The following is a 21,553-nucleotide window of genomic DNA, read 5'->3' as shown; positions in this document are numbered from 1 at the left end:
ATTTACATTGTCACAATTAACTCATGTACATTTAGAGAGATCACTAACAAAATTTTTCAAATTATCCCAACAGGAAGAGAGTTTGTGAAAATCTTTATTCACCTGAAACTGTTGCCAAAAGATAAATTTTCTCTGAGTACAAAGTCGATAAAAACTGAAGTGCTATACTTGATACAAACATCCATGTATATATTTATATATATGTATGCTGCAAACATAGAAACTAATATTTATGAAGCAACCTTGAAAATAACAAATTGCTTATAGCTACATTTTAGTAGATGATCATCTATAAATGTGACAGAATACTAATATCTGTGCTTCTTTCATGCCTTCCAAACAATGTCTGTTATTCAAAATTGTCACTGAAGCATTGTAATTTACATAAACATAAGACTGCTTTAATACAGTTGTAGTTTTACATGTTTTCATATCTTATTTTCAATGATCTTTTTTTTATACACATGCAGACGTGCACACACAATCAGATTAAACAGGTTTCTGTTGAGATGGTAATATTAAAGACAGTGTGGCCAGCTTATAAAATGATTGCTAGAGATAATGATTGGGACCTGGAATAATCTGTTTCTGAGGTACTCCTTGCATTGGGAGAAAAGTGAAGGAATTCAAAATGGGCAAAATGAAAACTACTCTTCACAGTAAGAGTGTTTAAGAATTGGAGTAGTTTACATAGAAGTGCTGTGGAATCACAATCTTTTAACATTCCCCAAGCTTTCTAATTTTTTTCACAAAGTTTTCACCACCATTAGCACTGGAACTCATTTATTTTACAGAAGGGAACATTTCATACAGCCCTCTGTTCTGCAGCTCCTGTAAAACAACTTTGAAAATGTCTAGAGGTTCCAGCTCACTCCTGCAGTACATTCAAGAGTGTTCAATCCAAACACATTAAAACACAGCCTTAGACTGTTAGACTGAAGACTCTACCAAAGCAAACAAAACAGACAATAAAAAAATAACCTGTCAATCTCTTGCCTCCGCTACATTCAGTTTGCCAGATGTGTTTGGCTTTTTACATTTGCTGGGAGGATTTTTCACTTCTCAAACTGTTAGCTTTCCACACGTACATATATCCAAACCTTATCTCTGGCTGCAACAAGCAAAGTCTGGGTAGGGAAGAGTCCAGGAAATTCATAAATCAGTTTCTGAGGGAAAACTACATTTGTTGTCAGGCCTGCCTGTTCAAATTAGGGGTCTTCAAAGCAGGCCACTGTGGACACCTGAGTTATTGCACACTGATCTGGGGCTTAAGAGGTAGTCCTGTTAGCCATGTGTTCAACACACAGAGCTGCATGCCTTGCTCATGCTCCGTGCTGGGCTGCTTGGTGCTGGTTGACCACTTTGAATCAACAGAGCAACTGGAGAAAACTCTGGAGAATTTCAGCAAAGTGGAACACAAAAACGAAACTCTGGGATTTTTCATGTTGTAACTGCCACTTTGGGGACAAACAATGTGAAAGTTTCAAGTCTCCATCTCAGCTTTGAGGCATATGTCTGCCTAGGGCAAATTTCTACAGGTCGTTTAAAGAACCCTCAAATATTGATGTTTTTATTGTCAGTGCCAGGACAGCTTTTACCATGCGACAACGTTGTGCAGGGGAGAGCCAGAAGACTCAAAATTAAGACACAGTATCTGATAAAAATACACGCTGGAGCTCAAAAGGGAATGAAAGGTCACAGCAATGTAACTTGACAGGACTGCTGGAAATTCTGTTTTTATATCCCTCCTTTCAATAGTTTTAAAGAAAATGTCCAAACAAATTTGTCCCAAACAAAACACATCATAGTACTACCATGCTCAGGCCTTAGGAGACTGCTAAGACAGAGGGAAAATCAGCTTTAATGTACCCTTATGGTCTTACATTCATGCTGATGCTGGAAATAAAGCTAATTGCAGCATTTCTACCTGAATGTGACAAAAAAGAGAAAAGAATTGGGATATACCACCCTTCAGGAGCAGTCCAGACACCAGAAAGGAAACCTGTGGTTCCACTGTGGTACACTGTGGTACAGTGGTCAGAAATTTGCCTTTTCAAACCATGCTATCCTTATTTTTTATTATTATTTTATTTTATTATTATTATTATTTTCCTCCAGTGTGGGTTTTTGTTGTTTTTCTTAAATGAACAAACAAACAAACAAAAAAAAATAAACAAAGTCATTGTTCACATTATGTAACATGGAGATACTTTGCTTTCTGTTGTGGATATTGCTTAATAGGTGTAAGGCTGTACATCTGTTTTTCTATTGAAAATATTCTCTCTTCCCAAAGGGGCAGAGCATGCCCTGATCTGGTTGTGTGTCTCCTGTCTCTGGATGATCAGTCCTTAGCGAAATGCCTCGGTAACTGACCTTATTTTCAGGTGCTGAGCCTCTGGCAGCTTTCTTTAAAGTAAATTAAAGTTGCTAGAGGCTGAGCATTTCAGAAATCAGGGCACTTACGTTTGTTGCCTATCTCTGGATTTAAAAATCTGGCTTGAGGTTCTCTTTTTTACATTTTTTTATTTTTTTTTTTTAACTTTGCTCTATAATCCAACATCAAGGGAAAAATAACGATAGGAGGCCTGACTACAAGAAAAAAGGGTTCCAGCTTTGGAATACCTTTTTCTATCAGTTGGAGTTTATTAAAGAGACAGCCACAGCTAAAATATTGTCTGTTAATTTAAGTATTGCTTTCTAATCTATCTACTACAGCTACAAATAGCAATTAAGATTATTCAGCTATGAAGATCTCTTCCTTTTCTCCTGCTTGTTAACTTTATGGTTTTGATAAGAGTGCACAAACCTGACATTCACTCAGCCTTGGCCACATTTATCTGAAATATTTTGAGCAATGACAAGCCTTTCACTTTGAATCATTTCACAGCCTGCCAGATCTTAAGTGGTCTAGTAAACTACTTTCTTATTAGGCTGAAAACAAAACAGAAAGCCATACTTACAGCAGTGATACTGTAGCTTGATACAGACCACAGATATTAGTGAAGCGAGGTCATCTCATGAAGCAGGTACTTGCATTAATGCAACGAATATAGCTGGAAAACAAACAAAATAATAATTAGTCTCTTTACTCATACATTGCTCTAATAACATTATGCTTTCTTATGGCTGTTACTCTCCTCTGTTTTGGACTTCTGTTCTTTGTTTGAGTGGTTCATGACAGAATTTTGGCCTTGGCCTGTGGTGGAATCATATACTCAGACCTGAACAGAGGAAGACATGTTTTTTGGGCCTCAGTTAGGGGAGCTGAGACAGCTACTACAGCCAAAACCAGGCGATTCCCTTGTTTCAAAAGAGGCAAATAAGAAGTCCTAAAGGTTCCAACAACTTTCATTTCTTCATAAAATATTTCCAGGAGTGTCATACTTCAAATAAATAATTAAAATCGTATAATTTCCACTCTCTCTATTAAAAAGAGAAGAGATATGTGTGATACAAACTGATGAAATAGTACCAAATCTGCAAGCCATCCTAACAAAATAAAACATTATGAGTTTTTTTAATTAGAAATCTAATACATTAATACATAGTAAATATCCAGGCAAGCAGGAGGTAAAACCCATCAATAATCATCATTCTGATGCTTATTTGGACTCCAGTGATATATGGAAAAAGCAAGACTGAAAAAAATAAATATCAGGAAAAGTTATAATCCATCTCTCATACACTTCCGGAGTACATGCAATAATCAACAAAGTATCACAGGTATTTCTGACAGTGGTGAATGACTGTATAATGCTTAAAATTTGTGTGAACCATAAAAAGCAGATGTTCATTGATTTGACTCTTCTCATGAGCAATTTCTGCCTGCAGATCTTCTGCTTAACCTAACTGCATTCTTGGGAAGTCCTTAGAGGGTACCACTGCCTCAGAAGTAACATACTCTCTTGTTCTCTGCAGTTACGTATTTGTGTTCAGACATTGCTTTATTTACATATTTTGTGAATAAGCCACTGTAAGGCTACAGCACTAACACATCCAATTCTAAGCAGTCAGAAGCATCAGACTCCAGTGGTAGTCAAGTCATTAAAATAGTTTTAAAATATTGTTGTTTCAAGAATTATTTTTTACTCCTGTTATTCATTCCTCATAATAAATCTTTAAGGACTATATTTTTAGTTTATTTCTACATCTCCTAAATTAGAAACTTTAAAAAATTAAAACTAGGATTCTGAAGTAGATTGTCAGCAGGAATCAAAAACTAAACAAAACAAAATGTGCAATATTTGACATAATGCACAGAATCAAAAATGGCATAACCTTGTTTAAATAGGCCTGAGCAATGGGGCACAGAGACTAGATAGAGTTCATTATCATGACCACAGATATTAGAAAAATGCAGGGAATTTTAGAGGCATAGAGATATCAAACAGTTAGGAGGGCTTTCTCAGGAATAATTTCAGTACATGGAGATTATAAATGTGAAACTAATTTCTACTCCATTTGTCAGAAACAACTGAAACAATTTCAACAAATTGGAGAAAATTACATAACAGCTAGAGAAAGCTAACTGGCCCAAATAACAATCAGATGCTTTTCTTAATCTTCATGCTAAAACAGAGCAATCTGGGTGTCATGCAGTTCACTATATTTAGGCACCTACATGTAGCTGTCTAAGCTCCTATTAATAGTTAACGGATATATGTCAGTACAGTCAGCAGAGCCTAGAGACTAGACTGGCAACTAACATTTTCATTTTATGAGATGAACTTTTCTCCAGACATCACTAACTGTGTCAGCTAGATCTCACTGACAAAAGTAAATTTTTGGTTTATTTGTGAAAATGAACCTTCATGAAAATGTTTATCAGGTAAGGATAGATAAGGCTTGCTTAATGTTGTAGCTCTCTAATCTCTGAGACCACATAGCTCTTCTAGTGACCAGGGCTGGTCTCTGAAATTCTAGCTTTCATATTTATATGACAGCAAAAGCAAATCCCATCACACTTTTATACCTTTAGGTTTATTTATTCAATTTTCTGTAGGTCTGAATGCAGCCAAACAGACAGCCTAGGCAAGCAGGACAGTTTTTCCCTCTTTGCGGAGATGCTCAGCTCAGGTCCAACCTTGCTCTTCCTCTAGCAAAGGAACTACACATTTCCCAGACAGTTCTGCCATTTTTCCTATAGCGGCAGCACTGGATTCCCATTCAAGGAGCCATGTACCCTTCTCACTGACCTCCCTATTCTACCACTTCAAGGGTCTCTTCTGTTACAGAAATGAAGTCTGTGGAGTTAGGGAAGAAAGCAGATGAAGAGGATCACTTGCCTCAGAGCACCATGTTCATGGTGCAGCCAATGTAAGGCTGCAAGGGCATGGGGACCTTTCTTCTCCCCCAGCTATCACCAGTGCTGCCACTCCTCTCCACCCACATTATGGTAGAAGAAATATCCTATAGGTTTTGCTTATCTGAGTGATGGAGTAAAAGGTGTCAAGTTAAACAGAAACATCTTGTGAGCACAGTCCAGCTTATGGATTGTCAAGTAACTTGTGATAAACAGTACATGATAAGATAACACAGGCTAAATTCACTAAAAAGTATGTTTTACTCAGTGAATAATGCAAACAACTTTCTATCACAGCTGGTTGTCTATTGCCATATTCTAGAAGAAATCAGTTACACCTACCTGAAAGCAAATAGGGAACAGTAGCAATTTACATCCATTCAATTTATACCTGTTTTGCACTCTACTGTGAGGATCTATAATATATAGGAGTAGACACATCATATATGTGTATATTTATCATAAATGTTAAAATAAAAATCATAATGACACAAAAATTTTGAGGCCCCGTACAAAACTCGGATCTATCTTTTGCACTCTGGCATCTGGACTAAGCAATGTAAGATGCATAAGAAACATTTTAGAGGCTGCAAAGAATTCTTGTATAAGCTATGATCCTTGTGCACACTAGCAAAGATAGAAGAGACACAGTAGTTTGGGCTTATAGATTCTTTGCTAAGTAGCATGCTAATTAATTAATCTTGAAAATATTCCTGAACGAGCTGGCTGGCAAGAAAAGAGGGGACATGGAATTGTGCTGGCCTCACCATTTAAGATTGATTCTTTCTGAGAAATTGACTACCTTGCATTTATGCATGTTGGTCTTTTTGGTATTCACAATGAAAATAAATCAACTGGAGATACAGCAAATATTCACTGGGCTTTGAGTTTGCCAACCAATACAATACAATTTACAAGTAGATGGACTGAAACTTCAGGTAATGTTTTAATGTTAGCCAAACATTTCCCTGTATTGGAAACATGAAGTAGGTGCCCTAACTGAAGATAAAAGGGATTCTTTCTTACTATGAAAATCTACAGTTTCCTTCTAGAAAAATTAACCAATGAAACAATATCCCAAGCTCCCAAAAGTCATGGTGATTTTTCCACTAGAAATGCTATTTGAAAGGTACTGTCTTATGGCTAAAGAACCATTATTCAATTCAAGCAGGCATTTTTCCTCTTTTTTTTTTTTTTTTCTTTTTTCCCCACTGTGTGGCCCTATTTTTGGTCATGGTAGTTTGACTGAAACTTAAATGCATTTTGATAACTAACAAAAAATCATTAGAAGATTATGGATTTGGGACATGTTGCTGACATACATCAATCTACTTTGTCTTCACCTTTGTATGTGAAAATTCAGTTGATTTTTCTGGGAATTTACCTGACAGATTTATAAATTAATCACAATTCTTTCAACTGTCTTTCATTCACATAGTAGTATGGAATAATATAGATCTACATTTGACAAAAGAATTAAGAAAACTGAAGATCTGCCCATCTCAGTTTTTACAAATTGGCTAATTTGTTTGAGTTAAGCATTATTTGAAATGGCAGCACAGGGAATCCATATTGCTTGTAGTTAAGTGGTTAGTTTTTAAGCCTTAACTACATAGACAAGGGAGTCTGTCTAACCATAAATCTTAAGAAAATTTCAGTGTCCCACTTCATTTGGACAATTTATTCAATTTCTATATTCTAGTGAGCTATGTCACTGTATTTCAATGTTCTTTATACTTTATACTTCTTTATACTTTAGGTAAAATGAAATCAAGGAACCAACAAAAAAATCCCCCAATAACAAAACAACAACAAAGTGTTAATATTCCTATTAAGTAAACATGTTTCAAGAAAAAAAAAAAAAAAAAAAAGCTAAGAAAACATTCATAGTGGTTATTAACAGATCATATTGAATCTAAAGGCATCTTTTTTTTTTTTTTAATATATATATATTTTTATTTTTCTCATCCTGTGTTGTGATGACCTCATTTTTCATGGAAGAAAAATACAAAATACAAATCAATTAGATTATAGTTCCTTTGATGTCTCCTCCCAGTGGAGAAGCAAAAGCTGTCAGGCAAATATTTTAGGAATTGGCATGATATAATGATAGGGGAAATCATCCACTAAAAAATACACAGAAGGAAAAAAGTTTTGCGGGATAGAAAGAGGATCAGAAAACAATGATGGAAAATTAACTGAAACAACAGTGCAAATTGTAACAGTAATTGCAAGCTGAAATAGTATTTTAGAACAAACATTCTAGTCAGATTTAATAGTAGTTTACTCCAGTTTTGCTGTTCAACAAATCTCTTGCTGGCTGACTGGATTCTACCTGTCTCCTCTACTTATGGCTACAGGGCCTATGGCAATTCTAGCAGCAAAATAAGTGCACAAAATAGAAGATATACCTCATACTATATGAATCAGCCAAATCACAGTTAAGTTTTCATTGTCAATCACAGTTATATTAATATAAGACAGGTAGCAATGAATCCTGCATGGTACACAAGCATGGGCACTATGATTAAAACAAATGCTAGGAATAGCAGCTCTCTTTTTAATAGATTTATATAGGTTCTAGAAAAAAAAAAAAATTGTAGGTGTCTCTTAATATTGATGGGATTCTCATCTTTGTTTTCAAATTACTTTTCTCCTGAGAGAAATGTCCTAATGATTAGACAGGAGATGGCTGGAAACTGAGAAACTTGGATGGTTGCTTTCCCCCATTTACTTATTTATTTATTATTATTATTTTTTAAACCAGTGTATGGCTTAAATAAATAAATAAATAAATAAACATATCTCTGTCAGGAAGACCAAAATAAAAAGGAATGAACATGTCTGGATTCTGACTGGTGCTTCACCTATGCAAGATGGTCCCTTTGCACTAGCCATTCTTGCCCTCTACATCAGTCCCTGACTTATACTGAACAGGCATGAAAATAAACCATTATGGAGTGACTGGAACTGTGGATTGTTTTAAAACAGATCTGCTGGCTTGCAAAAAGGCGTACATCATTTTGTGTGAAAAACATGACCTCATCTTCTGCAGAACACTCATCATGGAGTCAGGAAATGTATGGAGAAAGATGTGTAATTTGTAAATAACTGAGTCCAGCATTGGGAAACTTTCACCATGAGCAGCCAGACAGAACAACCCTGTCAGAATTATTCAATTTGTTTGCTAAATTATGGGGAATGAAGCTCATACCAATAAAACTCTTGTACAGTATTATGTCTATACTCTCAGCTTAGCTAATTTAATAATGGCATGGGGTGAATGAATATATTACTGCTGTTGTCTAGCTTAGTCTTTAATATTGAAGGGACAAGGTGATCCTCAAATGTTCTTTTCAGCCTGACTGTGTTGCTGTTTTATTTGCATTTGTCAACAGCATCTGGTAAGCATATACTGTGAATTGCTAATTTATCTCTTAGCTCTAAAATTAGTCCAAGTTCATGAAAAAGTGTAAGAGCAGTTAATGAAACAATGCATTTGAGTAGCTTGAATATATCTTGAAACTATTCCTCACTCAAAACAACTTGTGCTGCTTGCTACTACTAATTTCTGGGTGAAGTCTGAAGTAGTTCAAGTTTGAAGTGAAGAACTGACTTACAATCCTAAGAAAAAAAGAGCCAAAGTAAATATGGAGCTAAAGCAGTAATTCAGTTCTAAATTCAAATTAATTTCAGATCTAGTTTAAAACTGGAAAAAGTATAAGAGATATTATTATACTAAATCCATGAAGTCCAGGCAGTAGTCCCGTAAGAAGACAGCATTTGCCTAAATCAGATGGCCTGAGTACCTACATCCAGTAACATGTAGCAGTGAGTGAAGGGAAGGATTTTTCTGAACAGGAAAAAGCCTGAAGTTAATCTATTGCCTTACTATCTGCCCAGCTTCTGACAATGAGAAGTGTCTAGACGCTACACCTTTTTCCCTGCATTTAAGAGTGACCTTCATGAATTTATCTGTCACTTTTTTGAGGACCCTGCTCTGGAGTCCACCGATCCTTGGATAAAAGACTTCCACAGCTCAGCAGTACCCACAGTACACAATGGAAAATAATATTTTCTTCCATTTTAGACCTGCTGCCTGCAGCAGTTGTCACATGCCTTAGCATCCACAACAATGCACAAGCTCACTCTTAGGTGTTGCTGACGCCACTTATTGAAAGACATGTTGCTCAGTGAGCGTTTGTTTACGTTGGTAGCATTTACATCTAAGCAAGTCACTGAAACACAGGGGAAACACAAAAGCTTCTAGACTAAGATGATTTACAGATGAAAAAATGGGTATAAAAACACTGGAAACAGGATAACTGTTCCTGGTTTAAAAATACCACCAGTAAAACATGCTTTCAGTTTTGTTTTTCCTGACTTGTCTAATACTAGGGAGACTTACCGTGTTTGTTTGTTTGTTTGTTTGTTTAAGACTTGGCTAAATTTGACTAACACATAAAAAGGTGTTTTTAAACCCTGTAATCGTTAAATGTTATTATTCTTTCATTCGTTGTTGCTTACCACCCTGGAAAAGTTCAGACCATTTTTCTTCTACAGAGCCAAAAGTGTTCTATGCACTTGCAACATGTCACATTTTAAACACAAACAATTTCTAGTGGAATCACATTAGGACTATCAGGAACAGTTTATGCTTACGCAATGTATTAGCTAAAATGGTGCTTTCAACCACTAAAAATAAAAAAGCATCTCAGTTGAAACAAAACAAAACAAAACAAAAAAAGGAAAGGCAAAAGGTCAGTTTTATCATGTGAACAGTTTTATCACTGTGAACAGAAAATGCATATTTAGGTGAAAGCAGTATATAACTGAAAGTATGAATTGGGAATATTTGATGGTTTGTTTAGAAATAAACTATACATAGGTATTACTATTCATATGAAGAAGACTACACCCAGGTGAAGTCTGCTTCTGTTGTTATACACAGGAAAAATAACAAAGAAGAAAAGAATCAACTTTCAGGCCATCCCCATCATCATTCACTTACTGCATGGCAAAGTAAGGTAAAGAAGGCTGTGCAAAATCCACTCCTCCCTGGAAGAGGGAACTGGATGTAATTCTCTTCATGGCTCCTAAGAACAGTATACTTATGATCTTTTTTTATCCCCACAGAAAACTTAGAAAACTTAGCCATAATAATTTGTGGTACTTAGTGGTTTAAAATTTGTTGTGAACTCCTTTGAATGTAGCAGTTTTAATCCTTAACTAACCGTGTCTTGAGTAAAACCACTCTTAGAAGGCTAACTACAAAGAATTATAAATCTACTGGAAAATTGACCTTTGACATACGTCACAAAGGCAAAGTAATGAAACAGTTGTTCCTGAGTAATTTAAGGCTACAGCGAGAATTCAGTCCAGATAAAAATACAGCAAAAGGGATACCATAATTAAGATCACATATGCTGCTAAACAGAGACTAGAATTTCCTAGTTCTTTCAAGTTATCTAACAGAAGTTTTCCAGAATCTGACTGAGATTACCTAATACTTTGCAGGAGAGGTGTGTTACTTTGACTACATACCTGCTGGCCTTTGGGGAAAAAAAAAAAAAAAAAGAAAAAAAAAAAAAGAAAAAAAAAAAAAGAAAAAAAAAAACCTTAGGTTTACAATGAATTGTGAATTAATTATATAAAGTGCCATATTCAGGTAGAATGGAAGCATTAATGTAGGAGACATTTACTACTTGTCCTTTCACCATTTCTAGTGAATTGCTTAGCAATAAAATTTCAGTATCCAAAGGCAAAGCTGCACAAGAAACACTGTATTAAAAACTAATTTACTACTAATTAAATACTACATTGCACTTTTATATCTAGATTTACCATTAGAGTGCTTTACTGCTTTTTTACCCTAGGAACAGCTCAGGAAAGGAGCCATATCCATAAGGGAAAGTCGACTATCTGTCAAGGCAAAACACCAGAAATACTCTCTCATGACTTCTTTTTGTTCCTGTTGTCTTCTCCGTTCTGGCTCAGTGAGACTGAATGATTCAAAGTAGCATCACTGCTTCTTTCCACCCACCCATACAGGGGAAATCAAGGCCTATCACCTTGATGGTTACCCACCTTCATGCTTAGTGGAAATCGTCATCCTTCTCATGTTGTGGAGAGTCATACAAAGTAGGTATGTTAAATTTTGAAAGGATTCATTTTAAGAAAAAGAGTTCTTAATTGTATTTAAAGAAAAAACATATTGGGAGCAATTTTGTGATAGGATAGGAAAATTCTCTTTAAAATTGGCAGCCAAATGCTATCAAGAGAAGAAATCTTTCCTTGAGGTACTAAGAAATCTCTCTGGCTAAATTTGTTTTTGACTGGTTTACCTATAGATAGAAATATACGTTTTTTAAATTTAATTGTTTAATCTTTCAGTTTCACCTTTTTTTTTTTTTTTTTTTTCTTTTCCATTTTTTATTCCTTTTAAGCTCTTCCCTCATTAACATTTTTGTCTCCCACCCATCCCAGTGACTGTATAAATCCCAACAAAGGCTGACCCTGGCTTCTGGCAATTCTGTTCCTCTGAGGTCTGAGGTTCCGGTGCTGGGCTTCAGCCCTGCTCCTGACCTCACCACCTGCAGGCTCATGTCCTGGCCTTGCCTCACCTGCTCCCACCCCCAGGGAGGTGTCTGCTGCTTGCCCTGGCTGCCTCGCTTCCTGATGAGGTCACAAGATGGTCCTGGGTTGCCAGGCCATGCCAGGCACCCCTGGGACAGCCCCAGTGCTCCCCAGGCCCCAGCAGCCCCTGGCAGCTATTTTGGAAAGTTCAACCTGAAAGACAGAGGAGCAACAGAGCATCCCAAAAGAGTGGTTTATAGGGCAGAGAAGGTTTTTTTGTTTGTTTTCAACATTCAGAGCACCAGGCAGGAGGGACATGAGAAACCATTTCTGAGTGAGAAACAGCCTCCATGTGAACGGTACTCCTTGGGTGGTGGAAATCTCCTCTAAGAGCACGCCCTGTCCAGTGGTCAGATCTGGAGGTCTCATCTCTGATTACATACCACCAACCCCTAACTCAGCTGTGCTGCGTGTAAATGGCAGGGTTTTAGTAACAACGCAGTTTGTAGGGGTGGTTTCTATGGGTTCAATGGCCACTTCCAACAGACACAGCTGAGCCTGGTAGTGAAGATGCTGGCACCTCTGAGAAAAATACACTTCATAAAGAATAGAAAACACTACACAGGCAGAAGAAGAGCAAACAAAAATTGTAAGAAACAGCACCATGAACACCAGGGTCATTGAAGGACATGCCAGAGCAGATGCCCGTGCAACCCATGGAGAGGCCTATGGTGGAAGAGGGAAAAGCGTGAAAGAACAGCAGAGATATGCTGTTACAGACTGACTGCACCCACCCATTCCCCATTTACTCAGAGACTAGGCAGGGAAGCTGGGTATGAAGACAAGGGCTGAAGTGAAGGAGGTGGCAGATGAATTTCTATTTTTGTTTTTCACTGATGATCTTGATAAGCTTGATGATCTTGAAGGTCTTTTCCAACCTAGAGTTTTCTATGGTTCTATGATCCTATCCAACTCTAAATTCACAATAAATTTAAATATTTTTCCTTAAGCCTATCGTGCCTATCTTTAGCCTGTGGTTATTGGTAAGTGATCTCCCTGCTCTTATTTCAACCCATGAGTTTTGTCATCCTCTTTTTCCCCTGCCCTGCTGAGGGGGGACAGTGAGAGGCAGCTGGGAGTCATGTGGCTGTTAGCCAAAACAGATCCACTACAATAGGCAATGATTCCTCATTCCTGTGTTATGCCTGGGAGAAGTAAAGGTGGGTCACTGTATGGATTAGTATTACTTTTCTGTGAAGTATTTTAATATATCATAACCCGACTTTTTTTTTTTTTTTTTTAACTGCAATCAGTAAGAAACAATAACCTTCTTCTTGAGCTTAATCCTTCCCTTTTCCCCTGCCCCTGAAATGAAGCTGAGCCTCCTATCAGCTGCCACCAAACTTTATAACATTAACCACCTTTTGGAGGATGTGATTAACTTATTGTAGTCCTTGGAGGTTCTTCTAAGCCTTTTCAGTTTTTTAAGCTGCAAACCTAGAAAAGCTTTTCTTTTCCACAAGGTAACTCATACATCTAAATGCTAGAGTCTTCCATTAGTAATTGAGACCCTTGTAACCTTAAACTGCTGTTTTAGTTTAGTATATCTAAACAGACTGCAAGGTGTTCCTGCTTAGACAAGAACTCATTTCATAGGCTCAGTGACTGGACAGTAAGAAGAAATTGATAATGTTATGCTGTCTTTCCATGAAGAGCTCAAAATGGAAGCAGAGAAATACCAGTATTTCAAAGAATCCATAATTTGTTGAACAAAATGAAGCAATTAGCATTTGAGAAAAAAACAAACAAACCACCAAACAACAACCTACCAACTAACCTACCAAGCAAAAACAACAACAAAACCCACACTTCTACAATGGAATTCAAAGAAAAAAAATTATACAGAAAATATTTATACAACACTCTCTTCAAAAAAGGGTTGTTGATCCACATCAAAATGTTTTATTTTGTTTTTATTTTTTGTTTTTACTTTTGTTTTCTACTGGAGTGGGATGTCCCTACTTAATAAGAACAGGTAACTGCATTCTAAAAGAGGAGAGAAATAAGAATATTAACTGCCTTTGCTGTACCTGAATGACATCCAATTGCCTATGTGAGAAGAACTAAAGAGGATGGCTATACAGTTGCCTGTTCTGAAACTCTATAAAACAAGAATTTACTCAGCAAGATGGTGAGTATTTTTTCAAAGACACCAGTTGTATCTTCCTACCATATAGAGGAAAGTTAATGCTCTTAGTTATGGTCTTTTGAAAATCTCAAACACAAAGTTATATGAAAATTTCTTATGTCTCCTTCACAAAGACTTTTTGAGTCAATGAGCTAAAATTTTGGGAAATGAATTCTCTTTGAAGAAGTACTTGTTCATCTTCTGTTTTACAACAGCTCACATCAGAGTCCAAATCAATTTTGTCTCCTGGAAATCCTAGGAATTCCCCAATAATTGCAGCTAGTACCCACCAAATTGCAAGGACCAGTTAGCTGATTAGTATCGTTGGGTTTTGTTTGCCAATTCTGGCACAAAATTTCTTGTGGCTCTCCTGAGCTCCTTAGTAAAAGAGCAGGCAGGAAAAGGTGAGCCCTGATTTTAAAGTAAGCTTAGTTTACAGTCACAGGTAGTCATGAGAGACTCACAATCTTTTCTTCAATGCATTTTTTTTAAAGAATATTTTTCACTGGAAAACATTTGAACCACTCAGTTTGTCCTGTAAGACACCCACGGTACAAAATTTTGTTTAGTTCAGAATCTCTCTGTAAGCTCCCCATGCTGAGCATGTGACAGATTTTCCTGTAGACCATAGTGGCACATGCTAGCAGAAAGCCAGGTGGAGTTCCCTCATTCTCTTTTCCTCACCCAACCTGAGCTAGGAGCCAGATTGTGAGTGTATATTCAACTGCTGTAATTCTAATTATGAAATCGGTAAGAAGCATAAAAGGGCAATTTAAGGCACCTGAAGCATGCAGAAATTCTGCATCTGTCGGCTACAAAACTAACTAGCAGATGTCCTCTGGTGATTGTAATTGGGGCTCTCCATCCTTGCCAAAGTTCCCAGCAAAAACTGCTGAAGAAAGTTCCTCTTAGGGGCTAAGTTGTTACTAATATAGGAAGGTGTAATTTCCACCTCTCTGCACCAGCTTTATTGACTTCTTCTCCTGTACCCAGATGGATTAACATTAAACTGTTCTGGAGAAATCTCAAAGAAAATCAGCAGGCTGCCAGAATGATCTGAAATTGCAATTTATATTCATAGCACAATGATATATGAAAACTGCTTATGTGTGTTTTTCACAAAGATCTTTTTGGTTAATGAGCTAAATGTATGGGGTAGAAAACTATCTCTTTAAAGATACTTGTGCCTATTCTGTTTTGCAACAGTCAACATCAGTCTTGCTTCCAAACAAATAAACAAAAGAGTGTGCAATGTCATCTCATCTCATGTGAGTAAGACAGTATTAATATAAGCTGTCTTCAGCTCTGAATATCAGAGCTAGGAATAGTGTAAAGCCTATTAATAAATGTTATCTATTCAGCCCCCAGGTTGATTAAGCCAATTCAATTTTATTTATTTATTTATTTATTTTTCTGGCATATATTAATCTTTCAAAGTTTCTCACTATGCTAGTTCACTAATTTTCTCCTATATCATAACTCCCTTGCAATAAACACCAAAAACCTGAGTAAAGGTGAGTCTGCAAATTCTGGGCATAATTTCGTCATCCTTACACTGTGCTAAGTTCTGTAGACCTTACCAGGTTTGATAGATTCATGTCAGTCAGACCATAAGACAGACTCTGACCTCAAAGATGCATTCCCCATATTAGGAGCATCTTTGATTTATGGGCTGAGTTGCCTGCATTTTTACTAGGTAGCATATCAATAACATACATAATAGGAATTGCACATATGGTGAAATTGCAGAATACATTGGATTTACTGTTCAGGCATCAGTTGTGTATAGATGGCATATGCCACAGAACCAATGCTTCTGGGACATCAATCTCACTGCATACATAATCTACTGATACATGCTGGCACACTGAGTCAGTGTAATGTGCCTTGAAAGTGCCAGAAATATTGTGAAAGTACATTGACTGTGGTACTTTCAAAAAGAGTGAGGTCCTGAATATAGTTGCTGTAAATGGTCAGTAGATCTCACTGGGATGATTTCTGGAAGTGTCATATTTTTTATAAACTATTAGATTTTATTTGATGAAATTCTCAATTGAAAGGAAAAAAGAAAGATGTTTTCAGAAGAGCAGAACTAATTAGTCCCATGGAAGACAACATGTGGTGACTTCAGGGATGAAATGCAGCAGCTTTTTTTTCGCAGCACTCAACAATACTGTCCCCTGGCTTGTATTTGAACAGGAAAGGAAAAAATAGTTTTCCATTAGTAACTGATGTTAATAGGGAAGTTATTCCGAAGCTTTGATATTATCAAAAAGACTAGGTGACTTACTCTGGTTAACATGTCAGACATTAAAGGAGACAACTGGGCAACATTTTCATAGCTATCTCAGAAGAAACACAATAAAGTAACACGTAATTATCTACAGGCATTGTAAATGTACATTCCAGTTTTTATTCCATCTACAAAGGGGAAAAGAAAAAAAAGGACTAATTTAAACTAATGTGCATTTGTCACAATGCTATCCTAAAGAATTCTCCATTCTGTCTGGCCTTCTGACCTGTAGAAATACCACGTTCTGAAGTTTTGAAAGAAAGTACTCCATAGCTGATGATCTATTTGTTCCCATTCTTCCTTTTTTCTATCTCCACTTGTATTGTTCCAAAATATGTCTTTGACTACCTTTTTAATTGGGAACTTTTTTAATTTTTATGTTGTGCTAGGATTGTAATTAAAGCTGGTTACATCACTGTAATTATATGCTGGCACATATGAAACATTTATGAATTATTTAGGCTATGGCTGCTCACGTGAATTACAAAATCAGAGTAGGAAAAAAAAAATCACAGCAACACAAACCACAGTGTAAGACCACTATTATTATTATTATTATTTTAAATTTACCACTTTCTGAACCTAATAATAATAGTAGTAGTAGTAGTAGTAGTAGTAGTAGTAGTAGTAGTAGTAATAATAATAATAATAATAATAATAATAATAATAATAATAATAATAATAATAACAATAATAATAATAATTTCCCGAGATGATTTTCTTAAGACATGAACTAAAACTAAACAAGTTCATTGTAGTCTAGTTGTGCTGGTTATTAAAAATATTCTGATAATATTTACTGGCAGTAGCAATCAGATTAAAACTGTTCTGTGATAAACTGTGCTGTGATACTCATTTCTAGGATGCTTGCATAGTAGCAGGAAGCCTGCTGAGTGCTCTGGATTGTCTTTCTCTCACAATGTCAAAACACAGGGGGGAAATGTTTTGCTCAATGAGCACATAATTACCCAGATGTGAGCATTATTTACTTTTCTTTGCTGACAATAGATCTGGCCTTCACAATGGATTATCATTTGGCTTTTGCCTGTTTCTCATTTGTGAAGTGTGAGACTGAGTTATTTTTTTTATGACTGCTCTGATAAACCATTCTTAATCTGAAATATATGGCTCAAATCCGTGGGTCTGTATTTCAGGAGTTAACTATTCTTGGATGGGATTTACCACTCTTGTCAAAGTAAATATGTTTGGTGCTTTCAAGGATACATGTAGGCATTGAAAGAATAAATTGTACCATATATATGCAACATTTCATTTCTTGTTAAAGAAACAATACCTTCAAATTACTCTCCATATAAATATGGAGACACACACACACACACACAAACATGTTTTAATGTTAATAAAAGCATTGCTGCATACATGGTAGTTGGGTACCAAGCATTTTCTGCAGTTTCCATGGTTCTAGCTGAGACAATTAGAGAATCAGGTACCTGATTGTCAGTGGGCTTTGCTGATTACACTATCCAGTTCAGAGAAGTGCCAAAACTATCTGAAAATACTTCTATGATGCTCCAAATCTGACTGGCAGTTTTTAGCTAAATCATTTCAGTGTGCCAAAGCAATTAGCAAAAAACTGGCATATAAAATTGGCAAAACAGAGGTACTATCTGTGTTGCATACTTCAGATGCACACACCTATACTATACAGGCGCAAATACATGTATATACTCTATATATGTGTATGTCTATCTTTTAAGAAGAAACTGGGCATGGCTTCATCATCCTACAGAGTAAGGTACACAATTCTCTGAGACCTCCCCCAGCAGCTGCTGACAGGCAATACCTAATGTAAACTATGATACCTATGCACATGCTTCAAATTTCAAGATTAGCTCAGTTGTACCTGCTTAAGACATCTCTACATCTGCTCTGTTTCATGGTATAAATGTACAAATTGATTGAATTAGGATAGAAATTTCAACAGAGTACCATGTAAATAAAGTTAAGTCTTCTCCCTTAGTCTTTTGCCAGTCTGTCTAAAAAATTTTTATTTATTTATTTTTATCTGTCCCTATACTACATTAACAACACTCTAAAAAACATCGTAGGTGATTAGTCATATGCTTGAATAGTATATGACTGCATAAAAAAAATGTAGCTATTACGATAGGTTTGGATTTCTTAAGAATGAAGCAAAAAAAAGCTTAGAGGAAAATTCAACATTTTGTTTCTGAGTTAGTCATATTTACCTCATTCCTCTACTACAAAAACTTAAGCTTTGGATTACCATTTAAGAAGACAGTCTCTATAACAAAAGCATTGCACATTAGTTTTAAAAGACACCACGTATTTATTCTTTCATTTCTTTTGAGTCATTAAGGGTTTAAACACTCTTAAGGACTGAGTTGTAAAAATCAGACTTTGGTGAAACAGTTGAAATGCTTTTTCTCTACAAATGTAGTCAAAAAGATAACGATACTATGGGAGTTCAGACTCATCTATGAGAGGGGGAACATTTGATCTACACTTTATTATTATTATTATTATTACTTATTTAAAAAGACAGAAAAATAAAGATTTTGGCAGTTTTTTTCATAGACCGCTTCGCTCAATGATTCATACCAAATTATTTTTAATAACTACTCAGTCTGTATATCTCCTTCACTTTTGGGAGGATGTTGCCTTGCGTCTGTGTTTCTTAAGGAACCCTAGTGATTAACTTCAAAAGCGTGTCACATTCTTGCTGGCAAAAGCAAATGGGCAGGGAACATTATATTACTGCCTGAACAACTCTAGCATAAACTGACAAAGTGGTCACTTTCTTTTCAATGCAAGCTCCTTGTAATCCATTGTAATATTTTACCTCTCCAACTCTTCATCAAAGAGAAAGAGGCGTTCATACAGGCATGGTATTATTAGCAATAAGGCTCTAATGAGACATTATTTTATAAAGACTTAAATTGAAAACTGTCTATGACTTCTGATTAATGGCTCTAACAGTCACAATCATCCATACATTTGTAAAATCAAGTTACTCATTTATATATCTATCATTTTTAGCATGTGCTGTACTGAAGTTAAATAATATTCAGTTTGCTAAATGCTGCATTTGCTTTCTATTGATTCAGTTTCAAGAGTGCCTTGAGGTTATTTTGCAGCAAGCATAATATACATACCTGTTATTATAATCAAAATTGACGACAGTTGAGTGGTATTCCATGGTCATTTACTAGCAATGTGTAAGTTTTTTTTTTCCGGTGATTTCTACAATTTACACATACTACCGATTTTTATGTTCTGCTATTTCACTTTAATATAGCCATTATCAGGAATATCATACCCAAGACTCCTTTTTTATGAATAATATTTTTCTTTCCTTAGATAAAAATGTTGAAAGGATGCGATGACCAGTATGTTATGAGCCAGCCATAAAAGTGAAAACTGTAAATGAAATAAGAAACTGCTGTTTAGAATGAAACACATAAAAGGATACTTTTATATTGCCACTCGACTTTCAGAATGAATTTATCCAGAGATTTTTCTGGTTTTCTACAATGATGACAAATACTTGAGAGCTGAAGGTGGAAACAGAAGTTGTTAAACTAAAGGTAATTACCATAAAGTGGGCAGATACATAGTCTGCTGCCTATCTGTGTAGCCTCACCAAGAGCCAAGAAAGACTTCTTGACAGGTGCTCTCATCCTTGACTGTGGATGCCCCACTGAACCTGCCAAGCAGGTCGTTGCGTTCTCAGTCTAGTCTCAAAATAAGTGAATTTTTAACTTTTTGCTTCTTTCTGTAGGAATGACACCAACAAAGAAAAACTTAAAAAGACTTTCAGTAACACTTTTCAGGCACAGAGGATTTGAGAGGCGTGCTGGATAGACATAGTACAAAAGGGAGCCATGCAGAGTCACACACATCACTGGGCCATTGACTGTAACAGTGTGTATTCTGTGAGGAACAATTACCCTTTAGTGAGCACACAACTTCTGCCCCAGAAAACTGTGGCTCATATTTTTAAATGGCATATCCAACTGAAACATATGTGTATGACTGGCAAGAAGGAAGCAGATTAGGATCTCTCTTACGCTTTTGGGAAACCTGCTTGTTTTACTACTAATAAGAACGACTCCACTGCGCAGCTCTATGACATCCCACTTTGTATCACCCTTAGTGGGATTAAAAAAAACATACTTTTGGTGCATCTGCAGACTCATCCCAATGCATGCATGAGACCTGGAGCCGTGCAAGGTTACAAAAAATTGGAGACAGTTACAGAAGCATGGCTTCATAACTTTTATCATTTATTTGAATCACGCGTGTGAATAACAGTACGGGGGAAGCTATCTGCAGAAGTGAGGCTTTGGAAACCCTTCTATAAGATAACCTAATGTCAAGACTGAATGTTCACTGGTTACCAGAAAACACAAAGCAAGATACCATTGATTCATAAATGGCATTTTCTGGTACCACAGTAGTCATCACCATTGAAAATTCAGTGACTACCAAATTACTGGAAGAGAGTTGGAGATGACAATTGCCACTCCACATGTTGGAAGCAGGAAGTAAACCTGATGGTTTTGCAGGTCAAGACCCAAAATTAAAACTTGGCATTTTATGTGAATAACATCACTTTACATATTTAATTAAAGTGTAGTGTCTTGTTTGAAGAAACAGCAGCATCCAGCCCAGCTGCCAGAATCCAGGACTGACAGGGCATTGTCTGGGATGCTCTGTACCTGCAGCAGGTAAGGAGTTTGGCAGACTCACTGAGTTCTGTCCTGCTGCTTGGTGGTCATGTACCTGGCAGCTCCATCAGGATGTGCAAAGGGTGTCGGCTGAGATGCTTGTCTCTGGCATTGGCTGCTGCTTGCCCAGGTAGTGAAGGTAATGCAGTAGTTTCAAGCCAGAAGCACAGAGGTGCTCTGTCTGGAATATTTATCTCTGGCAAAAAGAGACAGGGAAAAGAGTCTCTGCTGCTGCCTCTTTATTTACATTTTGCCAATCAATGATAGCTATGATGTTGCCCAAAAACTTCTATAATCCCCCATCTGAATCATTACACAGATTTTCTTTTCCTTGGAAACCTGTGGCTATCCCTTCACACATTGCAACTCATTCCTGTATATGTACAATTTGGGAGTTCTATCTGGGAGTTCTATCAAGCATTAGTGAAATATTTCACTGCTCCCACAGAAAATCAGTGACTTCTATTTAGGACACTCCGTGT

General features: G+C 36.5%; 1 protein-coding gene across 4 annotated transcripts in view; it reads right to left on the bottom strand.

The window, feature by feature from the left end:
* The window catches only part of LINGO2 (leucine rich repeat and Ig domain containing 2), a 565,290-nt gene that overhangs the window by 291,846 nt on the left and 251,891 nt on the right, over nt 1-21,553 (bottom strand). For all 4 annotated transcript variants that reach the window (XM_068667144.1, XM_068667148.1, XM_068667146.1 and 1 more), the window contains one exon: nt 2,961-3,053. The gene's annotated coding sequence lies outside the window, so the exon portion shown is untranslated. The remainder of the gene's footprint in view (nt 1-2,960; nt 3,054-21,553) is intronic.

This window comes from Anas acuta, chromosome Z, assembly GCF_963932015.1.
Source record: "Anas acuta chromosome Z, bAnaAcu1.1, whole genome shotgun sequence".
Taxonomy (NCBI): domain Eukaryota; kingdom Metazoa; phylum Chordata; class Aves; order Anseriformes; family Anatidae; genus Anas; species Anas acuta.
This window is presented reverse-complemented; position numbering and strand designations above follow the sequence as displayed.